Source organism: Plecotus auritus (genome assembly GCF_963455305.1).
Source record: "Plecotus auritus genome assembly, chromosome: 1".
In the NCBI taxonomy this organism is placed as follows: Eukaryota; Metazoa; Chordata; class Mammalia; order Chiroptera; family Vespertilionidae; genus Plecotus; species Plecotus auritus.
Window position 1 is genome coordinate 184110165 of NC_137770.1, and position 19687 is coordinate 184129851.

Sequence of the window (19687 nt, forward strand, 5' to 3'; positions counted from 1 at the left end):
AGTTTCTCCAATTCATCAGTAATAAGATGCATAAAATTTGGCATCTCACCTCTGAACTCTAATAATACACTCTTAGGTATAAACTGACTACATTGATTGTCTACCTAATCACAGCCTTCTTCAAATTTTAATGATGTTATTCATGTGTTTAGGAACGCTCTTGTGGACAGAATGTATGTGCCCCTCCTTACCACATTAATATATTGAAACACCAAACCCTAATGTGACAATGTTAGAAATTAGAACATGGGTATGTGAGAACCTGGTGATTTCGGGAGATAAGTCATAGCGGATGTCATGAGGGTAGTGTTCCCATGATGGGATTAAGCGACCTTATAAAAAGAAGAAGAAACACCAGAGCTTCTCTTTCTGCCATGTGAGGATACAAGAAGACAGCTGCCTTAACCGGTTTGGCTCAGTAGATAGAGCATCGGCCTGCAGACTGAAGGGTCCCAGGTTCGATTCCGGTCAAGGGCATGTACCTTGGCAGCTGATCGATGTTTATCTCCCACTGATGTTTCTAACTCTCTATCCCTCTCCCTTCCTCTCTGTAACAAATCAATAAAATATATTTAAAAAAAAAAAAGAAGAAGACAGCTGACTGGAAACCAGGAAGAAGGCGCTCATTAAAAATCAAGTGCAGGCATCTTGATTTTGAATTTCCCAGCCTTTTGAACTGTGAAAAATAAATGTCTCCTGTTAAGCAACACAGTTTATGGCATTTTTTAATAGCAGCTGGAGCTGATTAAGACAGACAGCATTTACCTTTGAGAAATAACAATCCAGCAGTAACACAAACTATATCATCTGTCTTGGTCTTTCCATTCCTAAGAATGTCAGGCATCCTGTTTCACTATCTGAAGTGCATCATTGCTATTCTTTTTTTTTTTTTAAAGGTTCTCAAGGACTTGTTCATATAGGTCATCTGAAGAAGAGATATTAACCATCCTAGTACCTAAGACATGAGCAGGAATATATCAGATAGATATCACAAATACATCACAAAGGCCATCTATATGCTGGGGGTGTTATTTCTATATGGACCTGTACAAAAAAAAGAAAAAAAAAGTCAATATCATTCCCACCAAATCTCCTGGTTCTATATTATTTTAGAGCTATTGGGCATCCCGAAAGTATAGTATATATACGGTATCCCCCCAAAATAAAAAAAAAAATGTATACACATACATTTTTAAATATATATTCTTATTGATTTCAGAGAGGAAGAGAGAGAGAGAGAGAAATAGTAACATCAATGATGAAAGAGAATCACTGATTGGCTGCCTCCTGCACACACCACACTGGGAATTGAGCCCATAACTTAGGCATGTGCCCTGGCCGGGAATCGAACTATGGCCTCCTGGTTCATAGGTCGATACTCAATCACCAAGCCACACTGGCCAGGCCACATACCCTTTTTGATAGCTCAATTGATGTTTCTTTCTTTTCAGATTTAACCCATTGGAATTAATAATTACTCAAAGTTGTATAGATTTTGGGGGACACCCTGTATAATAGATCCTCATCAAAATGGATATATTTAAATTCACATTTGTTTAATCCAATATATTTGATAGAAAAATAAAATACACTTTAATATAATAATAAAATACACTATATTTTAATGGAGCTTAAAATGAATGTGCCCAAGTAAATGGGGTACAATCAGCCAAGGAACAATAGCATACTTTGTATATTATATTTGCATAATTACTCAGATAAAAATATGACCACATGTACATATGCAGCCAAAACTTCTCTAGCTCATGAATAAAATATGTTTAAATGATTATGTTTTTGAATGGGGTTATAGAGACCTTGCAGTTAGGTAATTATTATTGTATTTACATTTTGGCAACATATTTGATTATCTTAAAAGGGAAGTTTATGTTTCTGGATCATTTACTACATCATCTTAAATCCACAAATATATGGGTTTTTCACAATTCTGAGGTCAGTTCTCCAGGTAGCTGCTTCCTGCCATGTGTCCACCTCCTTGTGGCAAGTCTCCTCTCACCTCCATAGTATATCTTGCCTAGACTCCCAACTCAGCACTTCATTCTGCCAGTACATTTAATGCCACTTGTGCTTTTCCCACCATCTCTTTCTCTTTGGGCCCTGAAATTTCTGTTCCACTAAAACCAGCAGTTATACCCACAATGTTATTTTCTAGTAACTGCACAAAGAGATCTCCCTTTTTTCTCCTTTATTCCATACCCAATATGTGTAATATTAAATCATGACATTAAATCTAAACTCTCTGCCACTCCTGTGATCTTTTAAAATTCATTGTTCTTTGTTTTCCAATGGTCTCCCTGCTCTAATCAAACCAATCTATCTAGCCTGAAATTTCCCAGAACTGTTGGCAATACATTCTATAGTATATCATCCTATATTATATGTGTTTGTTTAGCCATTATTTTCCTGAGTGTGCACTCCTCTATGACATTTTTGGGTTTTGCAGCACTCAGCGAAGTCTCACACCAGTTGGTGCTCAATTAATGCTCTCTGAAAAAATTATACAATAAATTATAAAACGCTGAGGGTTTCTTTAAAATAGAAAGCTTGCAAAAGCACATTCAACAGTGGGTCCATCAATTTTATTTGTGTTAATTAAGCATTGCTAATGAAGTAATACTTATTTATTCATGTTGAGGCAATTTATTTTGCCAGATCAGTGAATAGTTCATAAATACAGAAAATCACAAGGCTACAGCAATCAGAAAAGAAGAAGAAATAAAAGCATCCAAATTGGAAAAGAGGAAGTAAAACTGTCATTATTTGCAGATGAGATGATATTGTATATAGCAAACACTAGGGACTCCTCCAAAAAGCAACTAGATCTAAAAAATGAATTTGGCAACGTAGTAGGATGCAAAATTAACATTCAGAAATGGGTGGCATTTTATACACCAATAATGAAATACCAGGAAGAGAAATTTAGAAAACAATCTTATTAACTATTGCAGCAAATAATAATAATAATAATAATAATAATAATAATAATAATAATGTATCTAGAATTAAATTTAACCAAGGAGGTAAAAGTCTTGTACTCGGAAATCATTAGGACATTGAGAAAGAAATTATTGAGGAAAATACAATTGAATGGAAACATATACTGCATTCATGGATTTGAAAAAGTAACATCATTAAAATTCCATACTACCCAAAGCAAAGTATACGTTCAGCGCAATTCCTATTAAAATATGAATGGCATATTTAACAGATCTAGAAAAAATACTCTAAAACTTATATGGAACCAAAAGAGACCCTGAATAGCCTCAGCAATCTTGAGAATGAAGAACAAAGTTGGAGGGATCATAATCTTGGATATCAAACTATACTACAAAGCCATTGTAATCAAAACAGCATGGTACTGGCATAAGAACAATAGTATAGAACAGTGGAACAAGAAAAGAAAGTCCAGAAATAAATCCTTGCTTTTATGGTCAATTCATATTTGACAAAGGAGGCAAGAACATACAATGGAGTAAAGACAGTCCCTTCAATAAGTGGTGTTGGGAAAATTTGACAGGTACATGCAAAAAAAAAGAAACTTGAATATGATTCCATCTTTCAGATAAGTAAACTTTTACACAATAATAAACTCAAAATGGGTAAAAGACTTAAATGTAAGTCACAAAAACATAAAATCCTAGAAGAAAACAAAGTCTCTTTTGGTCCCCATCCCCCCTCCACCACCACCACTTTTGCCCACCTCCACCTATTCCCCGCCCCCTTTCCCTCTGGCTATTACCACACTGTTGTCTGTGTCTCTGTGTTATATGTGTGTGGGTTTGTGTGTGTGTTTACTTAATCCTTTCACCTTCTTTCACCAGCACCTCAACATCCCTCTCCTCTGATGGCTGTCAGTCTGATCCATGTATCCTCCATGCCTATATCATCTTCTTACAAAAGCAACATACTCCATTATTTTTTTAATCATGTAAGAATATGATTAAAAAACCAACCAAAATATTGGTTTAGATTTCTGGCTCTCACAATACTACCTGTGTTTACAATGCAAAGTAAAGTTCTTTGTGCACCTGTAAGCCGATTAAATAAACATATGTAGATGTATAGGTCCATGGGCACATGCCCATGTATCAAATTATGCATAACACCATAATTACTATATCATAGGACCTGGTTTGTTTTATGTCAGTGTATATAAAAGTTAATTATTTTCCATATTATAATATATAAATTTTAAGAAAAAAACACACTGTGCCACTGAAAAAGACAATTTCTCATAAGTTTGAATATCTCATCAGATGAGGACCTCAATTTTGTTCAGGTTTCACCCACTTAGAGATATATTTTAATGCAAATCATATATTACAATTAAACAATCAAAGCTATTTTTTAAATCTGATAATGTAATAATACAAAAATTTCACCATATATAGAGGTTACTTATATAAAGTAAAAATTAAAATGTCACTGAAATTAAGAGGCTCAGGTTTGTTCCTCTCCACCATACTAGGCACTCCCCCTCATGTCTCATGTCTCGATCTACCAAATAAACTGATGATTCCCTCCTCCTCTTCCCGTAGTGGCTAAATCTGGGTGCTCCTATCTCAGCTCCATGCTACCTCCTCAGAGGCCTTCCTGGAGCACCCACCTAGCACCCTCCATGACATCACTTTTCACTACCTGTATTTTCTTGTTTATTTGTTGTTGATCTGTCTCCAGGCAGTGTAAGGTACTTGAGCGCAGGCACTGTCAAGCATTTTCACGCCTGTATCCCCACAGCTGAAATTCATAGTTGTAGTAGGCACTCAATAACTATTTATGGAGTAGATGTATGGATGGGTGGGTGAGTGGATGGATTGATGGATGGGTGAATGAGTAAACAAATTTAAAATACATATTGAAAAAAATAGCCATAAAAGCAAACAAAAATATGTTAACAAATGTGGAATAGAGAAAGGAACATAAAATTAAGACTAAGATGATAGTTTCCTAGCTATAACATTTTGGACAGGTTTGTTATTTTTTCTTCCATCCTTCCCTCCTCTTTAGGTGCATATACTTATTTTTAAAACCAAGATTATAATGTAATAGCATATATTAAAGTGATTTATGAATAGAAAAAGTATCATGTGATTTGAAAATATTTGTGGAAAATACCTTTCATTCTCATCTTTTATATTACAATTATGAGTGTAACTGCTTAAAAGAATCTGCTATAGGCCACAATGTTTAATTCCTTCACTTCCGACTAATCTAAGAGAAGGGAGATCTCTCTAAATTTCAAGTTTATAGCAATTCTGTTGCACTATTTCAATACCCTTGTAAAAACAATCAAAGCACTTTAAACAAGAAAACAGAAATAATAAACCAATTCTATTAACCTTTGTTTTAATACTGACTTAAAAAAAACTTAAATATATTCTCTGAAAAGTAATAACACCCCTAGTCTATATTTTAGTGATGCTATTTTGTATATGCAATATAAATGAAAATAGATTATACTTTTAAAGGACAAAAAACCTCTCTAGAGAGCATCAGTTATTGACATATTCTAAAATTAAGTGATTCCTAGGAAATTAAGAAGGAAGAGTTTCATTACTGTATGCTTTACAAATTGAAAATATAATTATAAAACACTATTACTGAAGCCATGAAAAGTTAACTGGACTGGAAAAGTAGAATAAATTATGTATAGGTATCATATATGACTGCAAAAATCTGCTCTTGATGATCTTAAACAAATATAATAATAAAGATGTATTTAGATTTCTGAAAATTATTTTCTAATAGCTATTACATTAATAGGAAATCAAAACAAATAGGACTAAAAACTGTAATACAAAATATAGAAGATTTGCTATTTCTTAAGGATACTGGATATTTCAAATGTAAATTTTAACCTTCTTTGAGACAATAAAGATGTTTTAAGAATAACAAATATCCCATTCAGATATATGCTAAATTTCATTATATTTTATATATTTTCATTTACTTTATAGGAGCCTTATGTGTTTATCATTACATTGCACATCTTAAGCAATTTTTATTCTGTTACTCTTATTTTCCTATTTGTGAGCATTGTGCAATTATTTTGCTGAATGCTCTTGAATGTATTTAGCTCTTATAAAATTCTTGCCCTTTATTGAGGAGCCACCAAAAATATCGGAAGAGGAGCTTATATTTAACTATTCAGTGTTTTACATATATTAATTCCTTTTATTTCTTACAAGTACTAGTATGAGTCTCATTTTACATATAAGAGAACACGAGTGCTGATGATACAGAAAGTTCAAAGTCACATGGCAATAATGCAATAAAAAAAGAGTAATCAAATCCAGGTTTCTGGTTCTCCACATGGAGTTAGTGTGGTAAAGCTGAAATGTTAGCAACAATAGCAAGTATTCCAGATTTTACATTTGAAAGATTTATTTTAAACAAATCCTCCATCTATTCTATAAACTTTCAACAAATTGAAAATAAATATAAAATCAGTCAAGCTTCAACAAATCTCCAAGTGATATAACACTAAGTATGACAATAAAATATTATATGAGCTATCCATGTCAAGAGATCTCACTAAAAATAAAATATGAACATTTTTATCTAAGAACACCAAAACTCATCTCCAAATAAAGAGAATTAATGTTTACTGTGTAAATTGCTAATCTGCATTCACTTGTTCCTAACCACTCTATTCCCCACATTACTTTAACTGGAATGAGTATGATGATATTGCCACATATTGGTCTCTTCTGAAAACATGGAATCTTGTACACTTGGAAAAAACTAAAACATTTACTAGGAAGGAAAATAATCTAAACTAGCACCATTAAACTATTCCTTCTACTAATAATGTGAGAATAAAAGCTAGTATCTCAGCTGGAAGCCCCTTGTCAGGGCTGTTTTCCTCCAAAGAAAAATCAAATAAGTTAAATGATCAGGGTTATAAAGGCCTAAGGGAGCTCAATGCCCTGACCCTCCTACCTCATTCTTCCGTAGTCACTAAAGTAATCCACTTGGATTTTCATGTATTGCAATGTGGAGGATTAGATGCCCAGTCTGATTGTCATATATATATATATATATATATATATATATATATATATATATATATACACACACACACACACACACACACATATACATACACTAATAAAAGAGTAAGATGCAAATTGACCATACCTTCACGACGCCCACCAGCCAATCAGGAGTGAGTATGAAAATTAATCCAACAGGGTTAATTAACCCAGCAGGTGTTCCTCACTGCCCCAACCGCTCCAGCCCTCTGGGCAGCATGGGAAGGCGGAAAGGCGGCTCTGGCCAGAGCAAAGGCGGTGCCAGCAGCCAGGGGAAGAAAGGCCCATTCTTGCATGAATCTTCGTGCATTGGGCCTCTAACATACACACACACACACACACACACACACACACACACACACATATATATATATATATATATATATATATATATATATATGTTAAATATAAAACAACTATATTCTAAATCTTGAGTATATACATGAGCTGACAAGAAAGTAAGCAACACCAGGACTAGAGATTGGAGATGAAGGTCTGAGTTATATGAAGTCATGAATTTCAGTTATCTTGAAGATATTTGCCAAGCCAGTGAATGTAAATATTGGTTCTCATGAACCCTCAATCTTGGGACACCAAAAGTTTGCATTCTTAGTGTACAGGTAAACTAAAATGTATATTTACCATCCTTCCTTATCAAAAATTGATCAAAGCAGAGAAAAAGGAAAATCTTTCCTGAGAATTAAAAATCACAAGCCACTCACATGGGTATAGAAGAACCTAGGTTCTCTATATTTTGGGTTCCAGAAAAAAATCTCAAGGTAAGAATTTAATTAAAGCAGTCAGTTATTGTGGGAGTTTCCAGATATCTGACAATAGCAAAGCATAGTGATTCTCTATATCTCAGCTGTCAAGAAATGTTTATAGCCTGGCCAGTGTGGTTCAGTTGGTGGAACTTCGTCCCAGGCACCATAAGGTCACCAGTTTGATTCCCAGTCAGGTCAGGGCACATGTCCAGGTTGTGGGCTCTATCCCCCATAAATGGCCTGTAGGAGGCAGCAGATCTATGTTTCTCTCTCATTGATGTTTCCATCTCTTCCTTTCCCTTCCTATCTCTGAAATCAAATATATATATGAAATTTTCATAGGTAAGACTTCAAAATAAATGAGCAAGAACGTTTTTAAAATCATGAAACATATATGGAAATAAGGCACCATGAATAAAAGCCAGATGAAACAAAAGACAAGGATGATAATGATGCAAAAACTTCCAAAATTAAATTATGAGGACTAGAATAGAAAACATGTACAGTTTAAGAATAAATTATATGTTTGATAACATAATTAAAAGCATGTTTATATAAATAAGAATTTAATAGAGCTGCGACAGATGAAAATATAGTATGTGAAATAAAAAACCTGATGGGTGGGTTGAAGAACAGATTATATATAACTAGGGAATTTGTGTTTTGAAATAGTATTAGAGAAAGAGATGAAAAATAATCTCCACACAAAACTCATCTACAAGTTATATATATTCCCTTGAATTCAATATACTCACAACACAACAACAATTTAAAAATATTGAGTAAAATAGCAAGTATTATATTTCTTAAAACTATAAATAGACCTTTTATTTTTCTGTTTGCGCTAATGGCCATACCTTAATTTATTCTGTATACTACTTCTTCCCATCATGCCTTTTATTTACCTGATTAAACTTGTTAGTCACAGCATGATTCTTCGATGAAAATGCAATTTAAAAGGCTATTAAAGCCCTAACCGGTTTGGCTCAGTGGATAGAGCATCGGCCTGTGAACTGAAAGGGCCCAGGTTCTAGTCCAGTCAAGGGCATGTACCTTGGTTGCGGGCACATCCCCAGTAGAGGGCGTGCAGGAGGCAGCTGATCAATGTTTCTTATCGATGTTTCTGTCTCTCTATCCCTCTCCCTTCCTCTCTGTAAAAAAATCAATAAAATATATTTTTAATTTAAAAAAGCTATTAAAATAACAGCAGATTATATAAAAAAGTAACTCTCCATGGAGGTTTTATTTTAGATATTTGTCTATTCTCTATTAGTGAATTCAAACATTTTGAATGACAGTTATTTACAAACATTACATGAGAATCAAAACCTAAAGGTGATAGTTTCATATGTACATAATATTAAGAATATAAATTGAAAATACTATTTTTAAATGTAAATATATCTGAAATTCAAATAATTATGCCTAAATTTTCATGAGACCTAAAAATAATAAGTTGGTTATTATGATGAAGATTTTGTCAGAATGTATGATTGATGATTGCAAATTTATAGTAAGTTTTGGAATTTGAGTTTATAGACTTTTCCAGATTTCCTTTACTCTAAAAAATAAAACACACAAAAACATCCCAAGGAGTGGTAAGAAGTGCAAGAAGCAAAAGAAGTGAAAACTCCAGAACAGTGAGGCAATAATCAGGCTCAGTTTGTTCAATTGGGATGTGTGAAGTCAAATTTGCACCTGTCCTGGATCTGTCAGTGCTGGCAAGAGGACACTGGATGCTGAGTCTACACACTTTACAGAGAAGTATTATTGTCCAATAATGCAACCTTTGACATGTCACCATTTCACAGTTTGCTGGAGTCTGATGAAATGTAAACTGCCAGAATGTATACCTACAAAATTTACAGCATTCAAAGGCCGAAGTCTTTCTCTTCCCATACTATCCCTACCGCCATGTGACCCTGTGAAATATATCACTGAGTGATGGATAGGTAGGGAGTGAGCAAAAGTGTCTGAAGTGCAAAGAACCTGAATTTCGCCCCCACCCCCTGAATCCATGTGACTCAACACATAGAATCATTGGGTAACAACTTAGTTGATCTGAATAAAATCGCTGTAAATTCCCCCTGTCCTCCCTCGATATCCTCTGACTTTAAATTTAGTGATAACATACATATTTCAGAGGCAATTATGTTATTTTGCAAAGAAGCCCAAAAGGCTTCCACACTGTCGCCCTGGGACAGAGGGATGAACAGAGGAGTCCTCAGAGTGCGGCCTTGGAACCCTGCCACTGCCTGATGGCAGCTGGCGATTAATAATCTTCAACGAAATAGTAATTCAAGCAGGATTAAGCAGGCTCACAAACTCTAACAGTAAAAATTGGTACAAACTACTTTTAAATAGTCCCTAAATTATGCAATGGCCCCACAATCAGTTATTTATATTGTATGTCATAGAAGAGCTGTTCAGGACACTGAGTTTGTTCAATGAATGATTAAAGAGACACCAATTTTCAACCTTATTTTCTGATCATTAATTCATTCTTTCCTACCCTTTTTTTTCTTTTTTCAGAAAACAGTAGGTGCTCATCAACTCCTCTAATATGATGGATTCATAAAGTTCTTATGGAAATGTAACATTGATAAATTGATGTACACATGATAGAACCAGATGCAATATATTAAAACTGTTGTTTACTAAAGAAAATTATGTTCTATAAATTAATTGGTAACAACATATTAAACTTCAAATTACTGAGCTATTGAAGATCATTTTTTAAAAATATATTTTATTGATTTTTTACAGAGAGGAAGGGAGAGGGATAGAGAGTTAGAAACATCGATGAGAGAGAGACATCGATCAGCTGCCTCCTGCACATCCCCCACTGGGGATGTGCCCGCAACCAAGGTATATGCCCCTGACTGGAATCGAACCTGGGACCCTTCAGTCCACAGGTTGACGCTCTATCCACTGAGCCAAACCGGTTTCAGCTGAAGATCATTTTTAATGACAGAAAATGTACTTCAAAAATGTTACTTATGTTGAAGGTTTTGCCAAGTTCTATAGTAAAAAATATATTAAAAACACTATATTTGAATGCGTTTTACAAGTCAGAGTATGTTAAGTTGTTTCAAGGTATTTCCTTTCTTAAAGGTAAGTAGTAAACTTGTACCAGAATTTTTTTTCTAATTTCTACCATCTCCTAACTCAATTAAAATAAAAACAAAACCAAATAAACGCTCACACTCCATATCCATAAGCAAAAAAAAAAAAAAACAACACAAAAAAAAACATAAAAATCAAAGAACTTTTCTAGAGAACACCTAAAATTCTCTCTAAGAAGTTCATGAGAGATAATAAACAAGATGATTTTATACTTAAGTTCGATGGGGAAATAATAAAGAAATAAAACTTCAGTGGTGAAGATTAAACAAGTGCATCCAATTTAACAAATATCCAGTGTCTAAGGGCAACTCATGACTATGTTAGTCTCCAGGGTGCACAAACACAAACATTGCTACCTTCCTCCAGCCACCATAATGAGAAAACAAAGGCCTGAAGTCAAGTTAGAGTGCTGCTTACTCAAAGGTCCTGCTTACTTTCTGGCCATAAAGGCAAAGGATGTTTGTGCCTGAGGGTTTTTACCACTGTTTCTTTTTAGAGACTTTGGCTTAGTTTCCAACCAAGCATAGGAGTTCAAAACAACTAAGGATTCTCACCCAGGTCCCTATTTCACTATATAAGAAAATCTGCACACACTTGGCATTCCTGGCACCTCTTGGCACTGTGACTGTGGGTCAGAACTGGGAAGATCTGGCAATGTAGTGTGGGGAAATTATCTTTCTTGAGGCTGTCCACATTCTGTCTAAGCCATTGAATCAACTTAAATCTCCCAATCTAACTCTCCCCTCCTCCTCCCCCTCCTCTTTCTCCTCCTCCTCCTCCTCCTCCCCCTCCTCCTCCTCCTCCTCCCTCTTCTCTTTCTCCTCCTCCACCCTCTTCTCCTCCTCCTCCTCCTCCTCCTCCTCCTCCTCCTCCTCCTCCTCCTCCTCCTCCTCCTCCTCCCTCTCCTCCTCCTCTCCCTCCTCCTCCTCTACAAGAAATGCACATAATTCAATTTTAGATGATGTTCTCTATATGGAAATACAAAGTCAGTGATGTTTCAGTATAGTTGGGAAAGTCTGAAACAACAAGGCAAGGTATGGTTAGTGCATTTTGTGTTTTCTTTTAACTTTACTCTGAGATATCTCGCAGCCACGTCGATTCTTCCATCTCATTTCAATACATGAATGTGTGTGCCCCAAACACGGCTTTGACTACCTTCATATTCTGTGTCCATATCTCGACAAATTGATTTTTATCAAAGTAATTGATTAACATGTTTATCAGTATTGGTCATTTGTCTGTATTTCCTCCTGAAGAGTGTGTTTCTACCCTTACCTCCTTATCTTAGTAGCATCATAAGGAGACATATTGGTTTTACTTGAAAACAGCATGGGTTTTTACCTGGGAAAGGGCATGTGTGCTAATAAATTGGAATGTTAAGCAAATGCAGTATTTTGTTCCAGATGTGTCCTCGGAAACTTTAAGAGTGCCCTAGGAACAATAAAGTTACAATGTTCAGCTCTGCCACATTCTGTTATCCCTCACCTTGGAAAACATTAAAAATGAAAATTAAAAAATGCATAGTGAATGAATAAAACATAAGACTCCTTTGTCCTTTTATAATACAGTAAATTGTGGTAAATGCAGAGAGATAAGAAGTAAACTCATGCTTATGTGTTTCAGTTCACCACATTTTGCATTTTGTAAAAGTGTTCATCTTTATGGTAAATTCATGTAAAGACAATGCCAATATTCCCAGCATTGGAAAAAGAAATTAGTGAAATGCCATTAATTTGGCAAAATATTTGTATAATCTTTGTGTTACTGGAACCCTTCCAGGACATGTGGTAGTGTCTCTCCTTTTAATATATATGGTTATTATGCTCTAAAATGTAATTAGTGGCGATTCCGATATATTGAAAATGTAAATACATGAGACATACGCTACAAATACATAATCATTATTTTCTATCTTCAAAATGTCAAACTTACAGATAATACAGACTTTTTTCACTGAGAATTGAATTTTTCTGGATCATAAAACCTAATCTCTATCATTTTCTCTCTATCAGATCACAAATAATGGTTAGTTCACAAATAGTGGAAAACAGAAGGGACACAGAAGTTACAAAGAAATAAACCAGAGATTTAGAATTTAGGAATTCAACATATGTAGTTTAACTTAAAATTTGCTGATTTCTATAAAGATTGCAAAATTGCCTCCCGCCTCCTTCCCCTACCTTTTTTTTTTTTTTATTGTTGTTGTTCTTTTTGCTGTTGCTTCCAGAAGTCCTAACATGCACCACCTGCCTTTTTAGAGGCATTCCAGTTTTCCTAATATGTGTTTCATAAAACTATTAAAAGGCAAAGTTTGAGGTGGTATAGTTTATAAAGGGGGTTTAGTGTTTCATATCTCTTCAATTCAGGTATCCTTCTTACTTATTGGTTTAATCTAAACGTGGTCTTTTAGAAGGGATGCTAAAAGGTAGAAATTTTAAGGCCATGTTTAGATTTTAAAATAAACAATCTTCAAACTTGAATGACCTTTCCAACATTGAACACATAAAAAGTATCTTAAATTCATACATCAAGGAAGTAAATCTTAGATAGAACAAAGCATTCATTATTTTCAATGATTTCTAAAATCTGGGACTCCTCAGCCTTTTAAATGTCAAAACACATTATTTGTGGATGATCAGAGCAACATAAAGTGTTTTTTGGGGGGCAGAAAATAATTAAACACAAAATCAAGCATAACTAATATCCTTGAAAATCTACCAAAGATTCATTTAGGGAAATAGATTTTTGTTGCTGTTGTTTTGTTTTGTGGGTTGTTTTTTTCCACTTTTCTCTTTCAACTAAATTAAATCCACATATTCCAATTTAGGCAACAGAGTTTTGGATTTAAAATCAGATTTGACAATATCTACAAAAATCTATTCATTATTTTTTAAATATATTTTTATTGATTTCAGAGAGGAAGGGAAAGGAAGAGAGAGATAGAAACATCAATGATGAGAGAAAATCACTGATCAGCTGCCTCCTGCACGTCCCCCCCACTGGGACTGAGCCCGCAACCAGGGCATGTGCCCTTGACCAGAATTGAACCTGGGACCCTTTAGTCCGCAGGCCGATGTTCTATCCACTGAGCCAAACCGGCTAGGGCCATTATTTATTTATCACCCAGAGATGAAGATAGGAATATAGACATCAAAGAAAAGTTATTTAAGGTTAAATTATTTTCTGGCACAGCTTACATTACATAAAACTCTACTTAGAACAAAAAATTAAAACACAAAGATCAAATGATACTTCCATCTTATAAGCACATCTGACCTGAAAATTAATTCAAAGCAATTAAAGTTCTACATGTTATTTAGGTGAAATAAGTCTCACAATGTGCCTCATCCACGTACAGGACATATGACAGAAAATTATAGACATCAATAAATAAACATCAAGCCCTAAGCCTTTGCATTATACCACCTTCAGAATTAAGGTGTTAGTATTGATCATCTCAACTTAGAGTTCCTTTTGAAACAGGAATTTTAGAGGGATATAGGCAGGTTTAGGGAATTTTTAGAATTGGGGTCCATTGAAAAAATCACAGGGCTACAGAATGGGAGAAGGTACATCTCTATAACACAATGACACCAGGTGCAGTTGCATTTCCATAAGAAAAGGGAGCAACAACAGGTACATCTCCATAACATGAGGAAGCCAGGTGCAGGGGGCAGCAAAGTTGCATTTCCATAAGACAAGGGAGCTGGAAGTAGCCAAAAAAAGGTCTATCTTTACAAAATAAAGGAGAAGGAAGAAAGCCCAGAAAGAAAAGAACAATGAGGGTGAAGGGCATCACCTTTCCCATGTGGTGTTTGACCTTGGAGTTCAGAAGTTGCTATAGTGGCCCATCAGAGGGGATATCCAGACACAGGGACTTGCAGCTTTTATAAACTGTGGAAGAAGGGACTAGGTGGGACCCTTTCCCCCTCCCTAGGTGGGAGTCCATTCTGTGGGACTCTTTCCCTCTCCCCATGTGGGAGTCTGTACTTGTTCTTCAATAAATCTCCACCTTTGCTATACTACCCTTTGTCCATGGATTCAGGTTCCAGTCCAAAAATTCCATTTCACTTTCTGCTCTTCCCTCTGGCAATACACTGACCCTGCTCTCAGTTCCATAAATAAGATCTAAACCATGATCTAATTACATTGACTTATAGAGCCTTTATCCAGAAACTTCAAATTTTGAGGGCTTTAAGGAACATTACAGAATTCACTACTTCAGAAAGACAGAACAAGAGAAGTAAAAAAAAAAAATAAATGAGAGAGAGAAAAAGATGTCTGTTTGCTTTATCCTTTTACTACTCACTATATAAAAAAGGGAAGTATTTCCTACCTGGAATATTATATTCCCTTCAGACATAAGTTTTGCTTCTTCAGTTCACAATCACAATATCCTGAGTATCTTAATTTCCCATATAGATGTTGTCTCCAAATGGAGTATAGTTAAAACAGCCTCATTTAGGATATATAATAATAGTATGACTTACTAATTTTTCCAGCTTCTGTAAAGTGTTTTATTTCCATCTCACTCTTTTAGCAATGACTAATTTCATTAGAATAAAATACATTATTAGAGATAATTATTAACAGCACAAATACCTACTTTTTTGTTAAGGATAAAGATAAGATACAATCCATGCTCTAAGGGTTCAGTGGCTAGAACCAAGAAAAGATTGGGTAATATAGGGCTAGAGGTCCAACATTAAGCAAAGGATGCTGTGGAAGAACCAAAGAGAGGAATCCACAGGAAAACACATCCAGTTAAGGAAAGCTTTGGTATGTAGGAAAGATTACCTAAAGAAAAATAGCACTTGAGTAATTATTAAAGAGTAAGACAGTTTTCATGGGACAGAAAAGAGGGAAAATTATTCTTGCAGAGAACAAGAAGTCCACTTGCAAGTAAAAACAAAAAACAAAACACCCAGATTTAAAATAATGATTCTAGGAACTCTAAGTAATGCATGATATGTACAGCACAGTGTGCACAGATGACTCATAACGATGGAAAATGAGCTATGCAAACATCAGGGTAGCCATATTTAAAAATATTTTTGCTCACTGTAAATATAAACAAAGCAATAGAAAAATGATTCAAGATTTCACATAGTGAACTTAGACAATATTACAAGTTTGGAAATGTCTAACAACACCAATGAAGGACCATTTTATGGCAGTGTTGTAATCAGCAAAGTTTAGGAATGATTCTTGCACTGCTTTTCAGCTTCATGCCTACAAGCATTACATTTAAATTCAGGGAATGCTGAAGTGAAGAATGGTATAATTACTTTCATTGTGTATTGTGAATAAACACCTATACTCTTATTTATCTTCAATGTTCTTCCAAAAAAAAAAAAAAAAAGAAAAAGAAAGAAAAAAGTAGAAAGTGGTTTTCTTTGAAAAATATGCCCTTCAGTTATTTTAGTAATCTACTACTCCGTTATTAAAATAAAAAAAAATATAGAACACATTTCCCCAAATACATGCCACTCGGCTTATGTTTTCTATTCAGCATCTTCTTTATATAGTGTTATAAACCTGTAACAAGCTTTCTGGCTATTTGAGGAGAAGAAATTGTGCCTGACAGCAAGGGGCATGTAATATCCAATTCCATTTTCCACCTCTTTTCCCTTCACTTTAGAAACCTTTCTGCAAATCCCAGTGCCTAACTGCATACCTAGGGGTGTTACATGTAAAACATTTTGAAGTAGTTCAGTGGGAATGATTTACAGCAATACACACGATGATGAATGTACTGAGAAAGTTAGAAATTATCTTATATGATGTACATACTAAGATGGAGCACCTGACTCCACAGTAATATTTATTAACATCCTAGGGCATTAAACTTTATCAAATCCTCAGACTCTGATGACTATAAATTTTACATGTCTGAGGATATAGAACTTTTTCTTAGCATACCTAAGAAAAAAAAATTTGATTGACTGATAAAGTTAAAAACAACAAATAATGTTTCTATTTTTTATGTACATACAGAGCAATATACATAAAGGCACTGTGGAATATGTGCTATTCCAGATTATTTATTTACTCAGTTTTAATTCTATTTGGTCAACCATAAAATTATGATAAACATTTAAGAAATATCAACTGACATTTCTTTTTTTAAAAAAATATATTTTATTGATTTTTTTACAGGGAGGAAGGGAGAGGGATAGAGAGTTAGAAACATCGATGAGAGAGCAACATTGATCAGCTGCCTCCTGCACACCTGCTACTGGGGATGTGCCCGCAACCAAGGTACATGCCCTTGAGCAGAATCAAACCTGGGACCCTTCAGTCAACAGGCCGACGCTCCAACCACTGAGCCAAACCAGTTAGGGCTGAAATTTCTGACTCAATATGGAAGTACTAACACTGAGACTAAATTGGTTATATGAAATATACACTAAAGGAATGAATTATTATTTGTAAATTGTATGCTACAAATATTGATATTAGTAAACATATATATTAAGCATATACACACATTTTCATCTTTGTTTTTTGTTTAGAGAAATAATTTTTAAACATTTATCAGCTCATCACTGGACACCAGGAACAAGTGGGTGAAAACTGACTTAAGTTAGAAAGAGAAGGCTAAGTCAAAGGCTACTCCTAAATTGGCCCTCAAATACCTTATTTACTCTGCTACCCGATACCAACATCCACCAATTCTTAAAATACTACTTGTCTCCCATTCTATGCATATCTTTTTTGATCATTGATAACTTCTCACGTCTCTTAAAGTCTACCTTACTTTTAAAGTTTGTTTGCCTCACTATAACTAATTCTGCAAAATTTCATCAAATGAGTATTCTAGTCACTACATTTCTCTTCAGTTGTGTTTAGTCTGCTAACTTTACAGTGAGTTTGATCTCAATTTTTATATTTTTTATTTCCAGAAGTTCTTGTATTTTTATGTTTTGTTTCCTATTTTTTCCTTCTAAATTTGCCCAGTCATTTTTCAGGCTCTTATGCTTTTACTAATAAATTTGACTGTCTAATTTATTTAAACACTAGAGGCCCAGTGCACAAAATCAAGCATGGGTGGAGTCTGGCTGGTCCGTCCTAATGGGGGTCTACCAGGCCGGGCTGTCAAGTGGGGGAAGGGCTGCTGGCAGTTGGCCAGCCAGAACCCCCCTGATCAGGGCCAGGGCCGGCCGGGGGGGGGGGGGTGGCCAATCGGGGCCCAGATCAGGCTGGTTGGCTGCTGTAGTCTGTAGTGTATGTCATAGCCACCAGTTGTTCTGGTCGTTTCGCCAATCCAGTCGCTGGGCTTTTATATATATACTAGAGACCTGGTACATGAAATTCATGCACAGGGGTGGGGGGAGGGTCCCTTAGTCCGGCCTGCACCCTCTCCAATCCAGGATCCCTCTGGGGATGTCTGACAACCCTCTTGCAATCCAGGACCGCTGGCTCCTAACTTCTCACCTGCATGCCTTCCTAATAGCCCCTAACCACCTCTGCCTGCTGGTCTGATCACACCTAACTGCTCCCCTGCCTACCTGATCACCCCTAATGTCCTCTGCCTGCCAGCCTCTATGCCTCTAATGCCCTCCCCTGCCAGCCTGGTCCCTCCTAACTGCCCTCCCCTGATGGCCTGGTTACCCCTAATTGCCTCTGCTTCGGCCCCCGCCATTGTGGCTTTGTCCAGAAGGATGTCCAGATGGATGTCCAGAAGATATCCAGTCTAATTAGCATATTACCCTTTTATTAGTATAGATTATACAACATAAGCTTTAAGGTAGAATTGCATTAATAGAAATGAAGAGACATTTCATTAAAAAGTGTATATTGGTTTGATATGATTTAAATCCACTTGTTTATGATAAAAATCAAGCCTTTAAGAATAGGATTGCTTGCCCTAGCTGGTTTGGCTCAGCCTGAGGACTGAAGGGTCCCAGGTTTGATTCTGGTCAAGGGCACATGACTGGGTTGTGGGCTCGATGCCCAGGAGGGCACATGCAGGAGGCAGCTGATCAGTGATTTTCATCATTGATGTTTCTATCTCTCTCTCTCTCCCTTCCTCTCTGAAATCAATAAAAATCTATTTAAAAAGAAAATGAAAGAATAAGATTGCTTTGCTATCAAAGCCAAGTAAGGTGTGTCACTCGTTGTCCCTGATGAAGTCTGAGCAGCTCAGTTGCTAAGCAACTTCGCTGGGTTCTTATCAATAAAATCCATGGAGAAGCAACTACGCCCACTATGCATTTAGGCCTTAAAGACTGCAAGTTAGGAAGGAAAGAGTGCTTCTGGGGTAGGAGACAGTGAGGGTCAGCAGCTGGGAGGCAGGGAAGATGCGGGAATGCCCCCCAGTGCCTGGAAACACCAGATGGGTCTGGGATATGCAAATCTGCTGGGGGTGGGGTTAGGGCCTGCGCTCTGAGAGGTCAGGTCCAGAGGGAGGGCAAGGGTGTGGTTCCTGGGGATCCCCTTCTTGCAAGGCTCCTTCTCCTCCCTTAACCCCCTAACCCGTCCATTTGGATGAAGAGGGTAGGAAGCAGGTATGCAATGCCTGGGTGGGACACCCCTCAGGCCCAATCTCTCCCGGGGTGGGGAGGGGTGTTTGTATTGGTTTATTTGATTCTTCTTACACATTGAAGGGGGGTGGCAGGGGAGTCGTCTGCCAGACATGGTTTCCTTCTGCTTGCTCCCCTGAGCTGCCCTGCATGATGCCTTTTCCTTCCTTCCCGCTGCCCCAGCTAACGTGCATGAGATCGCCAGGGACTAAACTGG

General features: G+C 36.1%; 1 protein-coding gene across 3 annotated transcripts in view; it reads right to left on the reverse strand.

The window, feature by feature from the left end:
* Positions 1-19687, reverse strand: part of GRID2 (glutamate ionotropic receptor delta type subunit 2) — a 1502079-nt gene that overhangs the window by 1193778 nt on the left and 288614 nt on the right. The gene's annotated exons all lie outside the window — the stretch shown is intronic.